The 22,933-nt window shown below is 45.7% G+C and overlaps 1 pseudogene; it reads right to left on the minus strand.

Annotated features, from left to right (window-relative positions):
• Positions 1 to 1,473: 1,473 nt before the first annotated feature.
• LOC137668053 (DNA-binding protein RFX7-like) overlaps positions 1,474 to 22,933 on the minus strand; it is a 31,303-nt pseudogene continuing 9,843 nt past the window's right edge.

The raw sequence follows: 22,933 nt of genomic DNA on the forward strand, positions 1-22,933 counted from the left end.
TCATGTTTCCAATATTTTGTCCCCCTCCCCCCCAAGATTATGGCGGTCCCCCCTAACCTCCCCCCCCAGGTGACGGAGCCACCGGTGCCATGACACTCAGCTGCTGTTTTAGGGACCCCCTCCTTTGATATTGGGGTCCCTTGCCCCCCCCCGCCTGATACAGGGGACTCCCCCTTGATATCTGGGTGCCCCCCCTTGGTGTTGGGGTCCACCCAAATTTGTGGCCCGTCCCGCCCCCCCCTAATTAAATGGTGTTTGAGCATTAACAGTTGCCTCTATTTTACGAGGGGGGGGGCCCTGGGTTGTTGTGGGGACTCAGCATTTATATACATGCACTTGGGAGGGGGACGGACCCCAAAACCCCCTCCCCCACCCCTTAGGAAGGGCCCCAACACCCTTAAGACCCCCCCCCAACCCGGGGAGGCGGTGTGTGTGTGACCCCAAATTGGGGTGGGCCCCCCCAAAACTGTACCTCCCCCCCCCCGGCCACCTCAAAATTAGGGGTGGTCCCTCCCCCACCTTTCAGGCTGGGGGGAGGGGCCTACATTGGGGGGGGAGGGGTCCACAAAAGTCAGACATGCCCCCTGGGGTGTTTAAGGGGGGACCCCAAAATTAAGGGGGGAACCCCAAAATTAAGGGGGGGACCCCAAAATTAGGTGTCTAAGAGGGTCCCTGGCCCCTCCTCCCCACCCTGAGCCTTTCAAGGTGGGGAGAGGGGGCCCTAAATCAGGGGAGGGGCACCCCAACCCCTCCCCTCTCTTGAACCCCCACCACCCTGCCAGGAGCTGGAGTTCAGTGCTGTATTTTCTGGGGCGGGGGAGGGGGAATAAGGGGTGGTGGGGGAGGGGCAGCCCTCAGGGAAAGGGCCCCCCCTGGTTTCAGGGAGGCACAGGAAGGTGAAGAGGGCGAAGAGCATGAGGAGCCCCCTGAAAAGGAGGAAGACAATGGAGCAGAGGGCAGGCTGGAGGGGGAGGGGCGCATCGGGACCTCCTGTTGTCACCCCCCCTCCTTGTCACCCCCCCTTTTCCTCCTCTCCCCCAGTTCAACGTCCTGTGATTCCATCCACATACTGTGTGATTTAGAGGGGGGTCCCGTGTGGGACTGACTGCATTTGATTTACTTGGGGTTGCTGTCCAGGGCCAAGGGCCAGGCAACTGCTGACGAGCTTAATTCGGAACCTGACACTCTTGTTCATTCCCAAACCTCTCACTGCATCATCACCATCACAATCAAGGTTGTTTAACAACACGTTGGCTATTTTTTTAGTGTGTGTTTGTTTCTGAAGAGACAGGAAGGCCGCCTGCATCATCACAGTCAACGGGACCGACTGGCTTCTTTGCACTGTTATTGGCACTGGTGTCTGCAGAGACATTGGCAAGTACATCGTGAACTTCAGGAGCCACTGGACCTCCAAAAGGTGTCAGGGTAGAGTGCGGTACATTTGAGACAGGGTGAACAGTGCTTCCACCGAGATCACGCTGGCGACGGACAGCGGGGCTCACGCTTCCTGACGCCGTCTTCCACCAGCTCCTGACAGCTCCTAGGGATGCCGTGGTTTGCAACCGATGAATTGCTGCCCCCACTGCAGCCGTTATTCCCCCACTCCAGCTTGGCTTTGTCAGGATGGGTAGCCATAGGCCGCTGCACTGTCTTCACGGGGCTACTCCATATCACGCTGGCATCACGGTAAGCCACACTGGAGCTGACGGGAGTAAATGCAAACGGGTTTCGGCATTCCCCGGGGCTTGGAGGGACACTGCTGCTGCAGTCCGAATGCGGTGGCCGAAGGGCGCATGCCGGCTGCTTCCTAGAGCGCCGCCTACGGGAGCTGTCTGAGCCAGCCTCGAACAAGGGCTCTCTGGGGACACGTTCTGAGAGCCAGCGATCATTTCAGAGGTGGGTGTTGGAGTCGGGGTGGGGTGGGAGTGTGAATTGGAGCGCTGCTGTTATGGATCGAACGGTAGAAGTGTGCGCTGCTTGGATGAGATGACACGGGAGCTCCTTGAGCTGCAGTCTGACTCCAAAGTGCCATTCCTAGACAGCCACCCTAAGGGTGAGAATTATTCATGGACATTTGCTCCTCCATGAGCACCAGCTCCTCCACAATGCTGTCCTGGGTAAGGTCATCATCAAATCAAAAGAAGTTTTCGTTTGCCTGAGGGACTGTATGTTCAAACTCCTTCAGCTCAGGCTGCAGAGGTAACCGACCTGAAGACTGTGCTTGCATCTGACCCCAGGAGGAGTCCTGGGGCTGCTCTGTATCTGCTGGCTGTACACATCCTGCTGCGTGCCTTCGCAGGGCACTGGCTCCCGTGCCGATTCCCGTGAGTCACCAGAGCCAGAGTGCCCTGCAACAGTCCTAACACCGATATCTGGCTGCTGTTCACAACTCACAAAGTCGGAGGTGTTGGTGACATGGTGCCATGTATTTGGGTTAAAGCTGCCATCAGATTTGGAATCATTTTCTATGACAAACGTGTTTCCTTCCAGTTCTTTTGTATCTGGAGATGATGCTGATGCAAGCTGCTGCCCTCAAGTAGAATCACTGGTATTTAAATTGGTGCTCAAAGAAAGCTCTGTTGCTAAGTTTGCTGCAGCTGCAGAAGGTACAGGTACCTTCACAGGTACCGTGCTGGCAACTTGAGCACGTGTTGCTGTATTGTCACCGTTAGCCAACGATCCAACCTTTGGAGACTTCTTAACACCGTTTGCTTTTTGACCCTCCCCAGCACTACCAGCTGGAAGCTGCTCCACCAGTAGTTTCTTTACAGGTGCTACCTGGGAATCCCGACGTGTAGAAGGTTGTCGCTTTCTTGGACTTTTAGTGCACGTTTTAACTTTAATCGTAGACTCACCAGGAGGAGGGGAACCGATGGTGGTGCTGGACAAGTTTTGACTGGCAACTGAGGGCTTCAGAGTGCTTTGATTATTGCCTGCTGAAGAAACTAGTGTCATCTCATTAGACTGTGTTTTCTATTTGGTCCCTGCTTCTTCAGCTCCCTGATCACAGCCCTTAACTGGTTTTGCCTCCATGACCTCATCAGCCGAATCCTTCAAGGCTGCAACAAAATTAATTAGTTGAGCAGGAGGCAGGGCAGGGGTCACCTTTATGGATTTAGACATGTCGGAGCTCTCTTGACCCTCTACTGAGTTCTCATCCAGCAATGCTTCTGCTTCCATTTTGATCTGGACCGCAGGCGCAGCTACAACAGTGCTAGGCCTGGATCCTGGAGACTGCAGTGAAACAACAGATACATTCTTCATCTGTGGACCAGTCCTCCCTTCTGCTGCTGCTCCTGCACTACTGCCAATGGAAGGCGCCTGGTTGACGGGCACACTACTGCTGCTTGGGGCAAGACACACTGCTGTCATTTCTACCACGGTTAAGGAATTCACATGCGGAGGCGGCACAACAGTCGTGACTGGGCTACTGGTAAAGAGCACCGGCGTGGGAGAGCGGACGGTGAGAGCACTGGTATCTGCTGGCTTCACTAAGAGCTGCACGTAGCGATGCCGGGCAGAGCGGTCACCAGCTGGGCTGGCGGGAACCTTCTGGGGAGTCTTTGCTGACTGCTTGACCGATTGCATGTGCTGAGTGACCACCTGAACATCGAGTGTCAGGACCTTGCTATCGGACCATCCCACAGGACTTGGAGACGTCACCAACTGCCTGGTCCTTGGCACCTGGAGAAAGAGAGAAAGAAAAGGGGTGGTGACAAAAAGCAAGGAAGTTCTCAAAGCCCACAGATCACCTCATCCCCAAGCGTCTAAAAGGTGAAGGACAACACAGCTCAAGACACCAAAGCTACTGAAGGTCAGTTTGGAACAAAACAAGCTATTTAACTACATACAAGACAATTTCTATTTGTCTTGCCTAACGATTGGTAGACCTCAATATGTGGCCTCAATTTTTAAGGCATGAGGCACTGGTCTACACACTACTCTGCTTTCCTGCTAATGAAAGGGTCATTCCCATACAACCCTTCAGCACATGGAACAAAGGCAGACACGCAAAGGTTAAAGAGGAGAGGATGCGTTCAAAGCACTGCTCATTGTTAAGGTTTCAAAAGCCAGACAAACCCCCTATCAGGCAGAAAAAATGGCTTACCTATTGAAATCCACAACTCAGCTAACATCTTAAAAACAAATAACCTTCCCCCCTCGCCCAGTTTTGCAAGGCTGAAAGACAAAGATGTTCCATGCTACAGACACTCATGCAAAAATAAAATCACTGCTGTCACTAAATGTGCTGGACCAATGAAAGCCAATTCACATTCCCTATTAGGGACTCAGCGACCCACACAACTGGTGTCAGCTCTGTCACCTGGTTAAACTTCATCTCAAGGGCAATTATTCCCACATATAACCTTAATTATCCCTAGCTGACATTCCACTGTCAACGACTTCAAAGACTAACTCGGCCTATGTTATGGGGTCAGAATTCTGCTGCCTCTGTATCGATCCCGTAACTCATGGCATAACAGAGTCATTGGGACAGAAAAGTGTCAAGGGACCCAAGCCTTGGAACATAAACGGTTTTTCCGTCCCACTGACACCACTGCTCAGTCACTGGCAATTTACCACCCTCGCATAAGGCGGTTTCTCTAGAGAACGGCTGGAGAACATTACGGGTATTGGGCTGGGGACAGCTGCCACAACAATGCCAACAGCAGGAGGAGACAGAACTGCAGGACTTCCGTTAGACATACTGGTCACACCCTTGGTTGCGGTGCCTTCTGGTTTCTTTGCTGGAGACTCTCCTGGCAAAGGAGACGGCAGTTTCTGTTCTTGCTGCTGCTTCTGGATCTTACGCTGCAGCTGCTGCTGGGCATCAACAGGAGATGGCAGACTTTTCACTTGCCGTTGAAAGGAATTGCTTTCAGCAGTAGCTATAGAAGCTGAGGGCTGGGGGATCCCTTTTATTCCTGAATACAAAAGAAGAAGAATGAATTATAACCATGCACAGCCTGTCTGCTGTAGTGCCACTTCTGTATCTAACCACCCAGAACACGTGGCAGGCACCTCCGCAACCATTCTGGGAACACCTCCTCCACAAGGTGCTCCCATCCACTTCATGCTCAAATTATTCAGTGTTTCAGTTTATTTCCACGTTTGTGGCAAAACCTCTATCTGATAGACAGGTTGGGCATTAGCTGCTAAAACACCATGGACTGGTACCTTGTTTCTAGAATCCCAAATTGCAGCTTTTGTGTCGGCAAAATCCAAAAACAATGCATTTCATGGAACTGACAGGAGAGGGCAGCGGGTAAGTTTCAGACAAACCTTTAAACTTAAATCATCTGCTGGGGTTCTGTTTTGTTATCCATGTCTAAGGCAGCTTTGAAAATGAAAAATCTTTCCAGAAAGCTGTGGGTCTGTGTCACAGAGGAGCAGCTCTGAGAAGATGGTATTATCTAATGGCCAAGGCATTAAACACAACACATATGATATCAGAATGGATCACAACCTGGGTGTGACGAGGGATGTGGTGAAAGAAGGGCAAGAAGAGAAATGTCCAGGGAAAAAAAAAAAAATTAAAAAAAAAGAAGGAAAAGGTGAAAAAACTATGGGAATTAGAATGAGAGAACATTTTTCCTGGAGACAATGCCTTTGCTGATCACAAGCAAGCAAGTGGTGCTTCCAGGGAGAAGAACAGGGAGTCAGTCTCATCAGTGCAGCTGGTGCTGATTTCACTTACAAAATCACATCACATTCATCATCTTTTGTTTATTAACAATCAAGAGGATTCGCGTGCTCTCGCAGTGACCAACCAACCCTGTTGAACTGCCCCCCTAAAAATGCTTTAACATCATTCGCATTTTGTAGATTTTACAGTTTATTTTAAAATAAACTCTTATAAATTAAATCAACACCATTTTAGGGCAAGTATTTGGTTTTAGATACCCAGTACATGCTTGGCAACTGTGCTCTGGGAGCCCACCCTCTCAGCAACAGTCTGCATGCACCATGAGAGCTTCAACACTGCAATGTTTCCCCTTTCACAATTCCATCTTCACAGAGCAGTGAAATGCCCAAATATATTGCAATTCCTGGAAAACAAGTCAGCTATGTGGGCCAAACACCAAAGGCAAGTAACGTTTGTGAGAAAAAAATTCAACACATTTTTCTTTGAGGGTAAAAGTTTGCTTTTTCCTCAGTTAATGCACAGACACTGTAGCTCCTTGCGATGAAGGCCAATGCAAATAGTTTATTTGCCATTCTACAAAGAACATCTCCTGAAATGACTGTCCAAGCCCCTAAGGCATGCATTGGAAATAACTGCCCTTTTCCTTGAAGGAAACCATGTTCTCTTGAAGGAATTACGGGGAGAAGCTACAGGAGTGGAAGAGCTGTACATACACCCAGCATTCCTTCTAGCTCACGGCAAGCAGAACCAACGAAGCCAAGCAACAACAGGTAAAAAAAGGAGCGTACACAGGCAGCAAACCCTGCCCTTGCCACCCATCAGTTCCAAGCTGCAATAAAGAAAAGAGAGCTGGGAGCAGAAAGAACATGATCCAGAAGGGGATCACCCCACTTCACAGCCCTGACCACCCGTTTCCATTTGAAATCACCTGTCTTAAGTCAAGAGAGTTGCCTTAGTCCAAACAAATTTTCCTTGACAGCTGTGGGCAAAACTTCCCAGAGGGAAGTCTAGGGGGCATGTTGTGCACCTGCACTTCCCTCCTCATCCTTCATTTTCGTAATTTACTTCACCCACTGCTACAAAAAAAACACACTTTAAATGATTAAGTGACTCATTTTGAGAACGAACAGGGAAGCAAAGAACACAAAAGTAGATGTACAAACAATCACATTGCGTGTAAGCTTTCCCAGAGACTCAACAGAATTGGAATTCATCTGATGTAGCAAAATACAAAATAATTCTTCTTTTTACCTTGATCCTTAACGAAGATTTGAAATCGAGTGTTGGAATCTCAGTCACACAACTGCCCCCGGAGAAGGGTCTCCTGTCCCTCTCAATGCCCCCCTCCAGCCCTTATTTCTAATGGCATCAATCACAACAGCAGCTGACGTGATTGTACGACCTGACACTCATCAAACATCTCAGGAAAATTTGCATCTGACATATCAGAAATACCTGGAAGAAAATCTGTTCTTGAGAGAAAATGAAGACAGACAATTGTTTCCAAATCAGGACAAGTTATCAGACAGAAACACAGCTACAGCAGCCGTCTGTCTGCAAACCACCGCTGGACTGGCACCAAACTCCTGATCTAGCAAAGCACATCAATCCAGCACAATTACTCACATGCTTAAAGTTAACCATGCCCTAAAGTGCTTTAAAAGACCAGGGTCCTCATCGGAGGAATGGGAGAATCACAAACTAAACCCCAGACCACTGCTTATATTCACATCTCTTTAGACAGGTACCTGCAAGAAAAGTAATTTGCAGCAATGTGGACTAAAATCACATAAACGCACGCTCAACGCTCAGAGTCAGTGTTTAGAATTTGCCCTGCAGAGAAGCGCTCCCTCAAACCAAGATGTTATTACTCTTTAGAAAAAGATCCCCCTTTCCATTGATTCAACATTAAGTTTTCTCATTACCTGCTGGTGCCCCTGCCATTACTGTTAAAGCTGCCATTGACTTGGTACCAATACAGTGACTTTTTACAAGGAAACGAGCCCAGTCCAAGACCAGATCAAAAGGCTGGCTCAGCACGCTCTGGGCCCAGTCACAAACAAGCCAGCAGGCCCCAGAGACAACTTCCTCATCAGCACTTGGCAGCTGCCCAGATGGCTCTGCCCCATCCAGCTAAAACAAACAAACAAACAAGGCAAGGTTACTTTAACTATTAAGTGTCACTAAGGCATGAAAACAAGACTAGAGAGCAAATGATGATCAGAAACATACAAAAAGTTGAAGAAGTATGTTCAGGGTTTTTCATGGAACTGTGAGAATGAGATCACAACATCAGCACCATTCAAAACGAAATGCCTTAACGTTCATCTACTGGTTGTTTCCAAAGGCATCACATGGAACGGACATTTCTGGAAGAAAATCGCAGAGAGAATCCTAGTATCTGGACCACCAACAATTGATGCTCCCTGCATCCACAGTCTTGTCAACTCAGCAGCCACTGTTACCCAGGAACTGCTTCTTTCACCGGGGTTCCTCCTCCCTAGCACTGACTTTTTTTTTTAAAAAAAAAAAAAAAAAATATATATATATATATACACACAGTAAAACCAAAACAGATTCAGAGTTAAAGATACAGCTTGTGTGTCGCAACACTGTGAAAGTCTGCTTCACCTCCTAAATTAGTTGGGTTTTTTTTAAAACACCACTGCAATTCATTCTGAACTTTACAGAAAAACATCAAACTGACTCAGAATATAAGTATTGCAAAGAAAAATCTTAAAAAGTACACAGCTCTTAAATTTGTTTTGAAAACTTCTGACAGAAAAACAACATAATAAATGTTAATTTGCACAAATACATAGAAATAAGCAAGCCTATATCACACCCCATCTCCAGTTTTATGAAAGTCAAGGTTGGGCAGTGTTGGCATACGCACAAAAGCCGCCTTCTTCCTCAGTCCACTGGAGCAACATGTGAACAAGAATTACGGCCTAAATCTTCTCTGCTCGTTAGTTGGGGATAGGAGGGAAGGGCAGCAATTCCTCTGATACCCCTCATAAGCTCTACAAGCAAACTCAACAACACATCAAAGAATTACTGTCATTAACATAGTCTCACAGCCAGCCAGAATCAAGAGCCTATAAAGGGCCGTGTTCTTGGGCAGGTTGTTGGGCTTACCCACCTACGCAGCAGAGCAAGCGATGCTGGGCACGATGAACTTCATTTCACAGGGTCTTAGAAGGACCACTAAACCACGCCAAGTAGTTTCAATTTGCTACTCAATATTTAAATCATTAACATAAATTTGGAATAAACTTCCTTCCCAAACCAGCCCTAAAATGGCATGGAGAACACATTTCCAGAAGTTAATCACAATTAAAAAATGTGTTCCCAAATTCAGGTTTTACTTTATCACGGGTTCTCCCCCCATCCCCTTCTTTTTGCTCTATTTCCTGACATTTCCTTCTCCTAAGGGACTCCCACAAGCTGAGGAAGTTCCCCATGACAAGACAAAGTGACTGATGAGGACACTTCTTCCTAAGATTCCACACAATTTTTGGGGCTCTCTCCCCACCCATGATAATTCTTCTTCTGTAAAAATACGGACACAAATACCCAGATTTGTTCTTCCATTGATCTCATCAAATCAGCACACAAAACAATGCTCTCTCCATTACTCTTACTCACTTCTTTATAGCTATAAAAATCAAATCAGCCTTTTTCCTCTCCACAGCATCACTCTGGCAGTTCACATACAGTGTCTCTTCTCTGCGACACACAAACCCTTTTCAGGATCACCGACTTTTCGCGTTCTGTAAATATGTCTGTATTTCTTTCTCCTAGACCACAGAGTTTGCAGCTGCTTGCACTGCAGCATAATTACAGTAAAATAAATGTAAGGAGGCTAACTATTAAGGTAAGAGTGCGATAAGGTCACATTTTAACATCCTGGATTAGAAACTTAGGAAACAGAACTGAAAAGAGATCCCCTGGGTCAAGCTACAATTACATAGCATTTCTTCCTTAAAACTTCTACAGCTTTATCCAAAACATCACTACTAAGTCTTGGACTCCATTGCTAGACAACCCAACATTGTATTTCATGAAACAATTCAACTGAAACACAACTTTTCCATTTACTACTACGTGGAAGGGTTTTTTTCCTCTATGGAAGACAAGTAATTCTGGGCTGCTTGCTAGCGTTTAACTCTCTCTGTAAGCGCACGCTTCAAGTGAGACCTTGGCAAGGCCAGCATACACTGAGTCCAGATCATTACTGGTACTTCTCTTGAGTGGTTTTTAATTAGAGCCTACAAGCACCTTGATGCCTTCTGGCCTTTTACTGCTCTCCCTCCCTTGCTCACTGCAGTGGCTGAGCCCACCCAGCACGTCAGAACGCAGCCAGAGCCGACCCTGGCGGAGGCAGCAGGCAGCAGGTATTACGGTACTGCACGATGGCTTCGAGGGATTCTCACGGGAAGGTGTAATTCTCAACTTGGAAAAGACAAAATTCTTGCTGATGAAAAAACTACTTTCTTTGGAAATCACTAACAGTTTTTGTTTTTTAAATGAACACCTCAGCGTGCTAAAGACTAGACAAACTGCAGCTCAGTCTCAGAAAAGCTTGAGAAAAATTCACATCCTTGTAGCCTTTAGACTTGGTTGTTGCATTTCTTTCCTAGCAGAGCTTCTTGCCCCTACACTGAAGCTGCAGAACCACCCATGGTATAAGCAGACTCTTTTGCACAGCACTTGCCCCAAATTCTTCACAGTGGTTGCCTCTTAATTGATAACCTCATCTGTCCCAAGACCTCACTGCGTATAGTTCTGCCTGTAACAATTATGCCTAATTGCATTATGACAACATCACGTTTTTTAAGTACTTTAAGGTTTGTATTAAGTTACAATTAAACGGGGTCGTGGTTTTGCACAACCTCTGGCATGGACTATTTCTCTACAAAGGGAAGGAGGGAAGGAAGCAGATTCCAACTTTGGACACAGAGAACAAGACTCTGCAGTCAAGGGAGAGAGACAGTGCTCCCCATCCTAGAAGCTCTTGCTCCGAAATGTCCTTCTTCTCTCAGGAAGTCTGCACAACGCTGTGAAGGAAGCCATCTCCCCCCTACAGCAGGGCAAGCCTCGCACCGTGCCTTCCAAGTCTCAAGTCAGCTTTTGGGATGACTTCCCAGTTCCCTCTTCTCTTTCAAGCAATACTAACAGTTGAGGAGAGGCAGTTTTATGCAATATCTGTAGCACAGCTTAAGAAGGATCTTTGGCTTTACAACTAACTTCCAAATTACTGGTGTGCACAAGTATAATCTAAGAGCAAGAAATGTTCTGATAATTCTGAGCTGTACTACCAATGAAATATTAGTTACTGCATATATATAAGGCAAGTTCCTTTATTCCAACATCTACCTTTGCACTACATGATAAAGCTGCTTTGATTCCTCGCTCCTCTGACAACTAAGCGACAGAACCTAAATTTAAAGTTCTTTCTGAAGTTGTATCTTGCAACCTAACACTACCACAATTAATAATGTTTAAAGAATGTTGGGAAAGTGCCCGCATTTTTTATTTAACAACACTTCTACGTTTAGCTGGTAGTTAAGCCATAGCGACAGATGTTCTTCAGGCAAGTGCAGAAGTAGCTACTGAGAAGCATTCCACCAAAGGATATTTTGATTTGCCTCTTGTGCCTGGACGACGGGCCTTCATATTTGGAAAGACACTTTTCATGATCCTTCCAAAGTCAGCAGCACTTAATGGCTGGGAGCCAAGATTGTCACAAGAGCTCCTGCAACAAAGAGAAAGGAAGTGTGAGCGGAATCAAAGTCAATACAAGAGGCCAGCCTGCATGCTAGACTCCATCAAGGGTTTTCAAAAGAAAACACTTAGACCCATCCATATTTAGAATCACATTTAACATGAATGAAGCGATCCGCAACGAACTGAATGCGTTAAACGTGTACAAACAGAGCTATGAATACCATAGTCTTGGCTTTGAGCTCGGTAGAGAGCAAGGCAAAGTCATGTGGAGACATAACAAAGAGTGGCATTATAGAGAGCACAGTTAAGATTTACTCCACAACTCAGTCTGAAGTATCTGTTTCGGTTCACTTATTTTAGGACATCATAAAAGCAGAGAAGTACAGCTTGAGTGTGGTAAGGCCTGAAGTCCTCAGGAATATTTGAAAAGCAGCAGGTAAGAGACCTGTCAGTGTCCAGAGAAAGATTCTGCCTACACAACCTCAATGGAAGAGAGCTTAAGAGGACCCAATTTAATAAAACATACCTTCCCCAGGAACCAGATTCACCTTTACAGGTCTAACATAAACACGTACTGAGGACCTAGTCCTCTTACCACTGTATCCCTACTGAACTATGAGAGCTGCTTAATTATAGACATCCTTATAGTCATTAACAGCCCTAAATTAACAGAGACTTCATCTGCCTCTGCAAACCTACATCTTCGTGCAACTGAGCGTACAACCTAACGATAACAGGGAATAAAGCAACAAAAGGTAATTATTTTGCTAAGTTTACTTATTCTAGTAAAAAGGGCACTGTTCTCTGTCTCCAGTTCTGTCCTGGTTTCACTGGGATTTTGTCTCAGTGTGTGGCCAGCCACGGTGATCAGGGCCATCAGCAGTTAAACGCAGGGCAGCTGACCCAGGCTGGCCCACAGCTGTGTTCTACAGCATTGACAAGCAAGGTCACTACAAAAGGGAGGGCTGGGGGGAGAGGTGGGGCTGCTTTTGCTCTCCTCTCTTCTGGCCTCTCTTTTTTCCCCTCATTGCTGACAATTACTATTCCTGGACAACCTGCTGCAACCTGTAGCTAAGTACACTTGTGTGTGCTTTGTGTTAACCCACGAGTCTCCCTCTTTTTCCCAATTTCCTTCCTCAGCTGGGAAAGGGACAGTGGGTGAGAGAAAAACTGTTATTGTTGAGCCCTGGGCACGGGCTAAACGAAGATGACAACATATATTCTTACCTGGCTCCTAAGCTATCCTTGGCCAGGCCAATGACAGCTGTAACCTTCACCCTGACAATTTGCGGGTTCTCCTAAAATACAAACGAACATATTCAACATGCATTCAGATTTATTTTTCAGATCTATTTTTAATTTATAAAGCTAAAGCAATTATTGGCATAATTCTGAATTTACACTGAAAACTATAGACTAAGCAACAAAGTTATTTTGTTTGATAGAAACAGCTCTAAGTTTCAGCAGCAAACTTATTCTACTTTTACCCCTTTTGAAGTCTTATCACCCGTGTATCTACATATGATGGCAGACACAGAATCCAAGAAACTGGATAAGTCAACACAACAGGGTTTGGCTTTTTTTAGAATTCATTTTATTTTGTTTCTCGGCATTGCAAAGGAGTGGTATTTTTATTTGAGTCAGGGTGCTTAACCCCACAGGACAGGGTTGCTAACCCAGCACACTGCTGTTCCTGCCAGCCTTCTTTCCCAAGTGCCACGCTGCTCTGGCAGTGGCAGGCACCATTCTCCCCAGCGAGCCCTGCAATACGCCTGTATCACACTGGATGCAGCACGCATTGCACGGGGCAACGGTAAGAGCAAGCTGCTGCTGCCACAGTTCATACAGCCCAGTGACTGCTGCTGCTCCCAGGAAGGAGAGCATCTGGGAGCAGTTTCCCCAAGCAGCTCCCGTGGTTCTCAGCAGGCAATTCTTAGCCATGTTTTCTCCAGAGTAGGGAAGAACCTTTGTGACAACATGCTCCGAACAGCACGACAATTTTTGGTGCCCGGGGGCATGATCTGTTAGGACACAAAATGGGTTGCCATTTACATCTCACTAGCCCTTCGAGGGACCTGCGTTAAACACCCGGACAAATGCGTACGGACCAAGCAAGTTTTCACCTAACGGTATCTCGGCATTCATCAGAGAGTGGGAAATAGACTCCGACCATAAATTTGTTTCCTGAGGGGAATGAAAAGTGTGTCAAATTTATCACAACAGATTAATAAAGCAGTAGAGAACTCTGGAAAAAGGCAACAATAAAGAATCCCTGCATCTATTTTTATTTTTCAGTACACAGAGGCCACGCTCAAAATACTGGGATTTCTGAAATGACAGGGCAGCAGGGTATGAAATTTTTAAAAACCAGAAAACTATTTCAGTTACACTTGATTCAAATTACAGCTTCACAGGAGTGACATAAGTGATTGCACTCCTCCTGTTAATTCATATAGCTGTGCAGAGTCTTACATGGCTTATCTGATGAGCTACTGAATTCAAGAGGGGAAAAAAATCCCAACAGCTGTGACCATGTCAGAGGAAGGAGACAGAGGAGCACTGTTTCTCTGGAAAGCAGAAAGCTTTGCAGATGAAGGACTGTCTGTAGGCAATGGCTAGCCAGAGACACTAGTGAGGAAAGCTGACCCAGTCTCGGTTCTTAAGGAGTTAAACAGATACCAAGAGCAATGGGGGAAGCAGCAGATGTCCTCCCTGGGGCCTTCCTGAATTCCACATGTCATTGAAAGGGCTTTGAAAAGGAGACCCGCAAGAAGTACTCAGAAAGTTTGCTTTATCATTGCTCTCCTATATAACCACAGGGCTGGACTCCCTAACTAATACCAACTGGAGGGGTTCGTAAAGCTAACGGATAGAATTGCTTGCTAATCCTGAGGCAGAGACTACTGACTAACAAGGTAAAGCCGAAAACAAACCACTACATAAAAATAAAATTTAAAAAAAAAAAAAAAAATGGTAAGCAAGTTTCTCCCACCCTCTGTAGTCAGAGGTGATTGCCAGGGGACTGAGATGGACATCGACAATACCCGCTTACGGACAGCAATGGCCAAGACCATTCCAGCCAAATCACGAGTCCATCTTCCACCTTCACCTCAAGAAAAATTATGTCCTACTAGGAAATCTAACAGTTCAGAAAAGAAAGACCTAACAACCAACCTCATCCAGCACTGACCACTAGGACGTGTCCTAAGCTTTCCAAATTCTTAGCCATGATCAGGCTTTAAGGCACATAATGTTACCAGGATGTTTTATGACAGCAACAGAACTGACCAGATTTAAGAAAAAAATAAGTATAAAACTGTGTCAGCATCAAATTCAGAAGAGCCATTTGTTAGTATTTTTATATATCACAAATATCCTAAAATAGGTACCCTTGTCTTAACATGCCAAAACAGTGTCAAATTTACCTTCCATCCATTACTTGGCTTCAGTGACCTTCAACATCAGCGAGTTTCAGAGACTACTCAAGCTCAAGAGCACCACGTGTGCATTTTCACTCTCACTGAGCACTACTGCCCTTCACTCAGCGCACCACTACCCTCTCCCAACAAGAGGAGGGTCCTCAGTTGGCCCATGGGACCCAACTGGCAGAATCTAGCTCAAGAAACAGTCTCACTGTCTCCTCCTCAGAAAAAGACCAAGAGTAGACTTTGGTGTAGGATACACTGCCCTACAAGATAAATGCCTTCTCTTGCAGCTGCATTTCGTTGCTTAGACCACCAGCTTTTCTCAGTTATTCAAGCAGGAGAAAAATAAAGACCATTAGCTCCTCTTGGGCGTAGGCATCAGAGTCAGGCTTAACACGGCATCAACGTAGTCTACACGGGGAAGATCCCAGAAGTAGGATCCACACTCCTCAGATTTTAAAGTTGCCTTAATCACCTAGTTTACTTGTATCATAATACACATCTCCATTTATCTGAATGCTGTTTTACAAAAAGACCAGGTGCTTTGTACATGACCTCAGGAAACGAGAGGCCGCAAGCCTGAGGCTGGCATGCTGAAGGCTGATTCAAATACGCCTGGCTGAAAGAGAGAGTATTATTTGTGTGGGGTCGGGGCCGAACTAGGACAGCTACAGGACTTTAGCTAGTCCAGCAGAACAACTAAGCAAGCTGACATCTGCTTATGAACTGCCAGGTAGGAATATCCTTCTACATCAATAAAAACAGTTCCACAAAAATTCTGCATTGTTCACAACAATCTTCCCCACACATCTCCTTTTCCACTTTCACTTTTTCCACTGACCACTCTCACCCCCCAAAAACGCACCACACACATTTTTGTGTATTTTTAAAACTGACAGATGATACTGAAGGGTCCACGTCTTCCTTTTCCAAGCTATAATGACTAGAAACTTCAGGAAAAAAAACCACACTAACATGCAAGGGCAACACAAGACAGGAGGTTCCCATTCTCTGGTCACGGTAGTGCGTGAGGCGGATCAGGAGAAATTCAGACAGCGAGATCCAAATAGAGTCACAAGGGCCTCACACTGGAAGGACCCGTTATGCTGTGACCGCGCACATCCTGAACAGGCAGACGGGCCTGCTGACAGGACACCAGTCTGCACTGGGACCATACGACCCCTTCTCCCTACACTGATGACGGGCGGAATCACTAAGGAACTGCTGCTACAGCTCACAAAAGCTGCCCCAAACACACTGATCTCAAAGCCATCAACAACCAAAGAGTTCCAGGACTGGCTGAAGCTAATTTCACGCAGCCAAAGATCAGGCGATGCAAGCTCTGCACAGAGACAAAGCATCACGTGTTTGATTATGGTATCTACAGGGAATAGGTTCAAAACCAAAATTTTGTGGTTTCAAAGGCAATTTTGAACCTTTTCTTCTTCATTCACCTTGCTCAGGAGATCCTTATTTGCCCCCTTTGTAGCCACTCCTACAAGAAATGGTGGACCAGTAACTGCTCCTGGAGATCCACGGGCAGCTTCAGCCTGAGAGTGTTTTCGTGGTCCGAGACACACACAGGCTGCAGCTTGTACCTCTTCTACACTTTCTACAGGGACTGGAGACACCCTCAAGCTCACGTTGCTACTTTTCCACCACCGTGGTTCTTCCAGTGGCATAGGTTTTGGTTGCGTAGGAAGGGACAGGCACCTAGTCAATAGCCAGAAACACGCCAGCTAGGTACAGCAGCGCTGCAGCTTGTCTATGGAGCTGCTCTCTCACACCAATTTATCTTCCCAAGGGTCTCTTCCTGGCCATAAATGTCTACTCATGCTTTTGCAGTCCTGACGGTCACTTGAAGGGGTCACTCTGATTTATTCCATCTGTACAGCTGAAGAGACAAGAGCATTCACTGCTGCTTTGAACACACCAGGAGCCTTACAGGTTTAATGCCCTAGCACCCAGCTGCTCTTTAACCCAGACGTGCACTTCCAAGGGACACGCAATACGACAGCCCACCAAAGGCAGCAGCTCTGGGCACAGAGTCGTACAGGGGTTGTTTATACAGATGGAGCAAGGATGTCCAGCTTCTTTTGACAACGTCTGACTGCCAGCCGCTTTGGAGGCTGGAGGCGGGGCGGGGGGTGGCAGGGAAGAGAAGGGAAGGGAACACAATAATGGCCCACAACACAGCATCCTGTACAAACCAGAAGCACATCATTTATCTCACCACCAGAACTGCGAACTGTTAAGGTGTGCCCTCGGAGAATACAAGTACCCCAACATGAATCAGGTAAAAACAGTGTGCGAAAAGGAGCAGCATTTGTTAAAGCACTGAATCTGCCAGGGAGTTGATTCCGTACAAATGAAGTGCAAATGACACCCAGTCTTTATATCTGTTAGTCTGCTCCTGACAAATTCAAGGATAAATTATTTTTAGGGGTTATACAATATTTTTAAAGCTGAGGGATGGTGTATGTGGGAAGGATAAGGCTACCACATATTACAGAGACTGAACTTGGTCTGATTAAGTCAGACAAAGCATCCTTTACAGAGCTCAATCAGCCAGTTCGTTACCTTATTATGAACTCCCAGGTCTTCTCATTATTCTATTGTTAATCATATTAGTATACTCTAAAGTACATGTTCAAGATTAACTGGTCAAAACAGCTGAGTCTACTAACATGTGCCATTTTCACAAGCTCTAACCATGAATCCATTTACTAACAGAGAGTATGAAACAAGATGATGAAACAGAAGGCTTCTGAGCTGATATGGAGACAATTAATAACCTCAAGCTCTAAAGGCAATGCCTGCCAGCCTGTGACACTTTGAACTGATCGTAACACAGAAATCCTTTTTATGTATGCCTATTAAAATAGCTTTAAAATGTGCTCTCTACGCAGCAAAGCAAGAGTCAAACTAATAAAGCGGCACTTCCAGAAGCTGGTGTTTTATTTCCACAAAAGTCACTACGAATCTACCTAGATTCAATGAACATGTATTAAGGTGAGAAGTTCTTGAAATGCCCATTTTGGGCAAGAAAACAGCATTTGGAAAGAAATTTCAAGCTTTTAAGGAGTTTAAAACTTGCTCACAACTTTATCAGAATACAATGGTCTTGGCTGGGTTACAGCTGTTTACAATCAAGGACTATAAAGAACAGGTATTAACACTGTCCATTCTCGCCCCCACCCTTCCCAAATTCACACGGTAGGAAAATGATGCCAGTAACAACTGGGAGAGAGACTCCTACTTCACTGATGGAAGTCTAAGAGCAGAAGACAGAAGAAAAGGCACATGCAGAAGGAAAGGGCGAGAAAGAAGGCATAAACTAAGAAACGGTGACATGGCGATGACTATAGCACAAAACACGGACCAGACCAGAGAACGGTAAGTGTGGCCCGAGCCCGAGCCCCTGCAGGCAGACCGCAGCCCGAGTGCGCACACGCGTGTCTACATACGCGTCTGTGTGCGTGCAGAGTGCGCTGCCAGTTCCACGGACTGCAAAGGATAAAGATATTTCCTACACAAACTAAATGCGGGAAGATTCACAACAAGATTATAACAAAGAGTTGTAACTTGTCACCTCACCAGTTTTAGCTGCTGCCTATACCTGAGTCAGGGGAGGGGGAGAAAAGAGATCAACATTTTTCATTTTGTGCATCGAAACACTGTAATGTTACCCCAGCAAGGGGCATTTACCTTTGCCAGTCATTAATGTCTGCAACATCCAGTAATTCAACTATCAACTGCTCCTCATTGAAGCAGGAAGAACAACAACACAGAACATGCGATTATCTAATTCGGTGGCTATAAAGGCTCTCTCTGAGGTTAATGTGAATTCTTCAAGTCCAAACAATTTTACAGGAGTTTTCAGCAAGCTGCAATTCCTTTCTCAGGTTGAAAAAGGATTCCTGACACATCCCAAACCTCCAGCAGGTGACTGATTGGAGTCACACTCAGATAATCTAACAACATAAAATTCAGATCAATTCAAATAATTGTTTAGCAATAAAAGAGAAAGGTTTTTAATTAGGAGTAGGGTTCTTCGGAGTACATATTTGATTAGTATTGAAACATTAATTTTATTGGCTTTCCTATTTTAATCTTTGGTTCAACTTTTGGTTTTGCTCTTCCACTATACTTCGACAGAAAAGATTCACACAGGATGTAAGGAAACACCCAAACCAGCATGGCTAATTTAATGTAAAACATAAAATGGCAGTATCTGCTGGGCGACTAGACAGCTTTTTTTTGAGGATGCCAATGTGAAAATGCTTGAGCGGTCTAACAGAGAGCACGCTTTGACATAAACAATTGCTCTAGGCAATAACATCCTGTTATTCTTTTGTTCCAGCTAGACAGGTGAAGAATCAACTACCACTAAATCAAGCTAAGAAAAGAGCATCAAAGGATATTGCAACGATAAAACAGTACAGCCACAGCAGCATCACCTTCTGAGACTCTGGTGATATCAGGAATTATACACTAAGGCTTGCTTAAGTTTCATACCGTCACCGCACATAGTACACCGATAAAAAGAGAACCGACAATTCAGCTCCGGGTATGTGCAGATAAGGCAAGCTGGAATAAACATACCAGTAGTTTGGAAGTTCAAAACTGAAACCAGTAAATAGCCTGGCCCAGCGAAAGTACATGAAGGGGAAGGGATGTTAAACGGGTTGATCGCGTTCTGTGTCCCATGCAGAGCAATCCCTTCCATCCCATGGACTGAGGTCCAGAAGGTCAGTAGAGGGGAAGGAAAAAAAAAAAAAAAGTATTATCAACTATTATGGGGTGTTGTGCAGTGCACATCTAAACAGACTGACCTCCTTCAGCAACAGCTACAAACAGCAAGAGAAGTTTAGGATACTTGCATGGGTACAAGCGCATTAAAGCCAAGCCCCTTTTAAAGAGTAAGCACGAGCAGAAGAGAGACACACCACGGATGTAGTTTCTTTTATAGCGTGCTACTCCCATCCGTGAGACATCTTACTCAAGGTACCCAGCTTCCCCCTACTAGTAGCTTGTATGTCAAGCACAAATTATCGACTAAAGACCGACGCCGTCACACAGCAGACCCTGCAGCCCAGGAACAGCTCGGAAACAACGCCGAAAGGTACTTACAGCTAAAGCGACTACGTATTTCAGTTGATTCTCGCATCTGCCGATTGCAGTAGTTGAAACTGCTGTTTCTATAATTATAAAACTCGTTATCTTAGCAAGTTTCCTAGCCTGTATGTCCCATCCAAGAGCACTTCACCGATTTCAAGTTGCATTAAAAGTTTGCGGGTTGTTTTGGTTTTTACCTTGAGATTATTAATGACCATAAAAATTATGTTTGAGTGTTTCACAGCAAAAACCAATTCCTTCGTGGCATTTACTGGAGCGATAAGCAGTCTCTTCATCTCAGATAAACCTTTCAGAATGTGAATAATTAAGGATTTGGCTCTTCTGTTACCTACACCGAGGTTAGCACAGAATGTTTTCCATTAAGCAGTCCAGAAGATATTGACATTCTTCACCTCTCTAACCTTAAAAACAACATTTAAGAACAGACCTTCCTCATATAGAGAAAGAGGTACTAAGAATTCTAAATACAATTCTTTAGCTCTTAAGCAAAAAACTCCAACACATAATTAGAAGACCAGGCTAGCTAAGAGCACTCATATATGCTATGCTCAGCTTGAGCAATCCCAGCAGGAGACAGATACAAAGCTGACAGCATGAGAAACAGGCCCAATGGAGGTATTGTTAAAACCAACCACCTCATCTAAAAGAAAGCATCTCCCACAGAACGGCGAGCCTTAGCTGAAGGAAAGCAGCTCCTGGAGTATTCAGACCTTGCAAGGGAGGCAGACATATGTGTTAGATGACCTCTAAATGATAAGAAGTTTTGTTAGCATCATCTCACCAGTTCATTTCACCAGAAGGTGGGAAGTGGGGAGGAGCCTTTGCCATCTTGACCATTCCTTCACAACCCAGAGAGCACTCTCCTCCCCCTCTATGGCGACCAACACAGCACAACCATTTTTCTTTCAAGAAATTCTCTCAAAGCAAGAAAAGCAAGTTTTAAATTCAGAAAGACTCCTATTAGAGAACTACATTAATTAATCTTGTAAACTTAATGAAAGTCATTAAATTCCACCTGCCAGTTACAGTCTGCTCTTACTAACTCTTTCGAAGAACTTCAATGTTTATTGTACCATAGGAGCATTTTGTATTCAGAAATAAGGAAGCCTTGTCCTTCAAGAAACACTGGGTGTTGCTACAGATTGTATTTAACACCTCCATTTGATTGCAAATTAAGGAAAAGATTCAACGAGATGACAGACCACTACCATAGTTACCTGTTTGTCAACAGAATTTTACTTTAAAAAAAAACCACAACAACAACAAAAAAACACAAAAAGAAACGAACAAAAAAAACCAACAAACCAAACAAACAACCACCAAACCACTTTTCAACATATGCAACCCAATATCCACAACAGTCATGGTCAGTGTTTGTTAGTTCAGTGTGAAAGGCTTTACAAAGCAAAACAGAACAAACCCAGGTACAGAAGTGTCCTGCTTTGGTCTAAACCAGGCCAATTCTCCTTTCAGTGATTTTTCCTTTCAGCTCGGTCTCCCCAAAGTAACTGCACTTTCTGACACTAACTGCACGTTCTGCAGACAGCGTCTGCTTCCAGGGCTGATAACGCTCGAAGTTTGTAGTTATCACTGAGGCACCGTTAGGGATGTTATGCAGAAAGGCTCTGGCTGTACTTAGTCTTAGAGAAACCAAGGTCACTGCTGAATTCCTCCCTGCTTACGAGTGAAGACCCGCAGGGGGGTCGCACCTGCAGGGAGGAGCGGACAGGGCAGGTGACTCAAAATTGACCAACGAGGGTATTCCACCCCATACACGTCATTCTCAGTATAGAGCGGGGGGATCACGAGGGTCTCGCTCTCTTTCTGCTATGGCTGGTGTCCAAGGAGGACTCTGTCTGTTTTCCTGCTGCCCCCGATCCCGATCCGAGCATCCCTGAATCCAGCTCTCGACCGTCGCTGGGCCCAGCCTGGGCCTTCCCGGAGCCTGCCCTGCAGTGCCGGTGGGGACGTGGCCGACATCGGGGGAGCTCAATCTTGGTTTTGTGTATATATTTGTATATATTTATATATATATTGGATTATTCCAGTACTATCATTATACTTATTATAGTTCATTAAAACTGTTTTAACTTTCTAACCCATAAGTTTCTCTCCCTTTTCCCTTTCCCTTTGGTGGGGGGGGGGGGAGTGGGAAGGGCTAACAGAGAGCATCTGCCACAGGTTTAATAGCCGGCCCAGCTTTAGATCGTGACACTTTGTCAGCACAGCCCCCTTTGTACTGGGATTTTTCACCTCCATCGGGAAACTCCTTGGAATTCCTGTGCTCTTTTTCATTCTGGGAACAGACTCAAAACTTCTGTCCTGTGAAGAAATGCACACATAGCTCATCTCTAAACTCTAAATCTCCCCTCTTTCAGTTTAAAACCGGTCCCCCTCGTCCTAGTGACAGGATGAAGGGTAATGGTTTTAAACTGAAAGAGGGTAGATTTAGATGAGATATTATGAAGAAAATCTTTGCTGTGAGGGTGGTGAGACACTGGAACAGGTTGCCCCAGCATGGTCCCACTCACTCCCAGTATGATCCCAGTTGCACCCAGATGGTCCCAGTCCCTCCCAGTATGATCCCAGTAGTTCCGAGCATGGTCCCAGTCACTCCCAGTATATCCCAGTTGCACCCTGCGTGGTCCCAGTGACTCCCACAATGCACCACTTACCACCAGCATGGTCCCAGTTACTCCCAGTATATTCCCACTTGCCACAACTGTGGTCCCAGTCACGCCCAGTCACTCCCAGTATATCCCCGTTACAGGCAGCGTGGTCCCAGTCACCCCCAGTATGACACCAGTTTCCCCAATGTGGTTCCAGTCACTCCCAGTATGATCCCAGTTTCCACGAGTGTGGTCCCAGTCACTCCCAGTATGATCCCAGTTGCCCCAAGTGTGGTCCCAGTCACTTCCAGTATATCCCAGTTGCCCCAAGTGTGGTCCCAGTCACTCCCAGTATGATCACAGTTGCACCCAGCATGGTCCCA

The sequence above is a fragment of the Nyctibius grandis genome, chromosome 10 (assembly GCF_013368605.1).
Source record: "Nyctibius grandis isolate bNycGra1 chromosome 10, bNycGra1.pri, whole genome shotgun sequence".
Classification (NCBI taxonomy): Eukaryota; Metazoa; Chordata; class Aves; order Nyctibiiformes; family Nyctibiidae; genus Nyctibius; species Nyctibius grandis.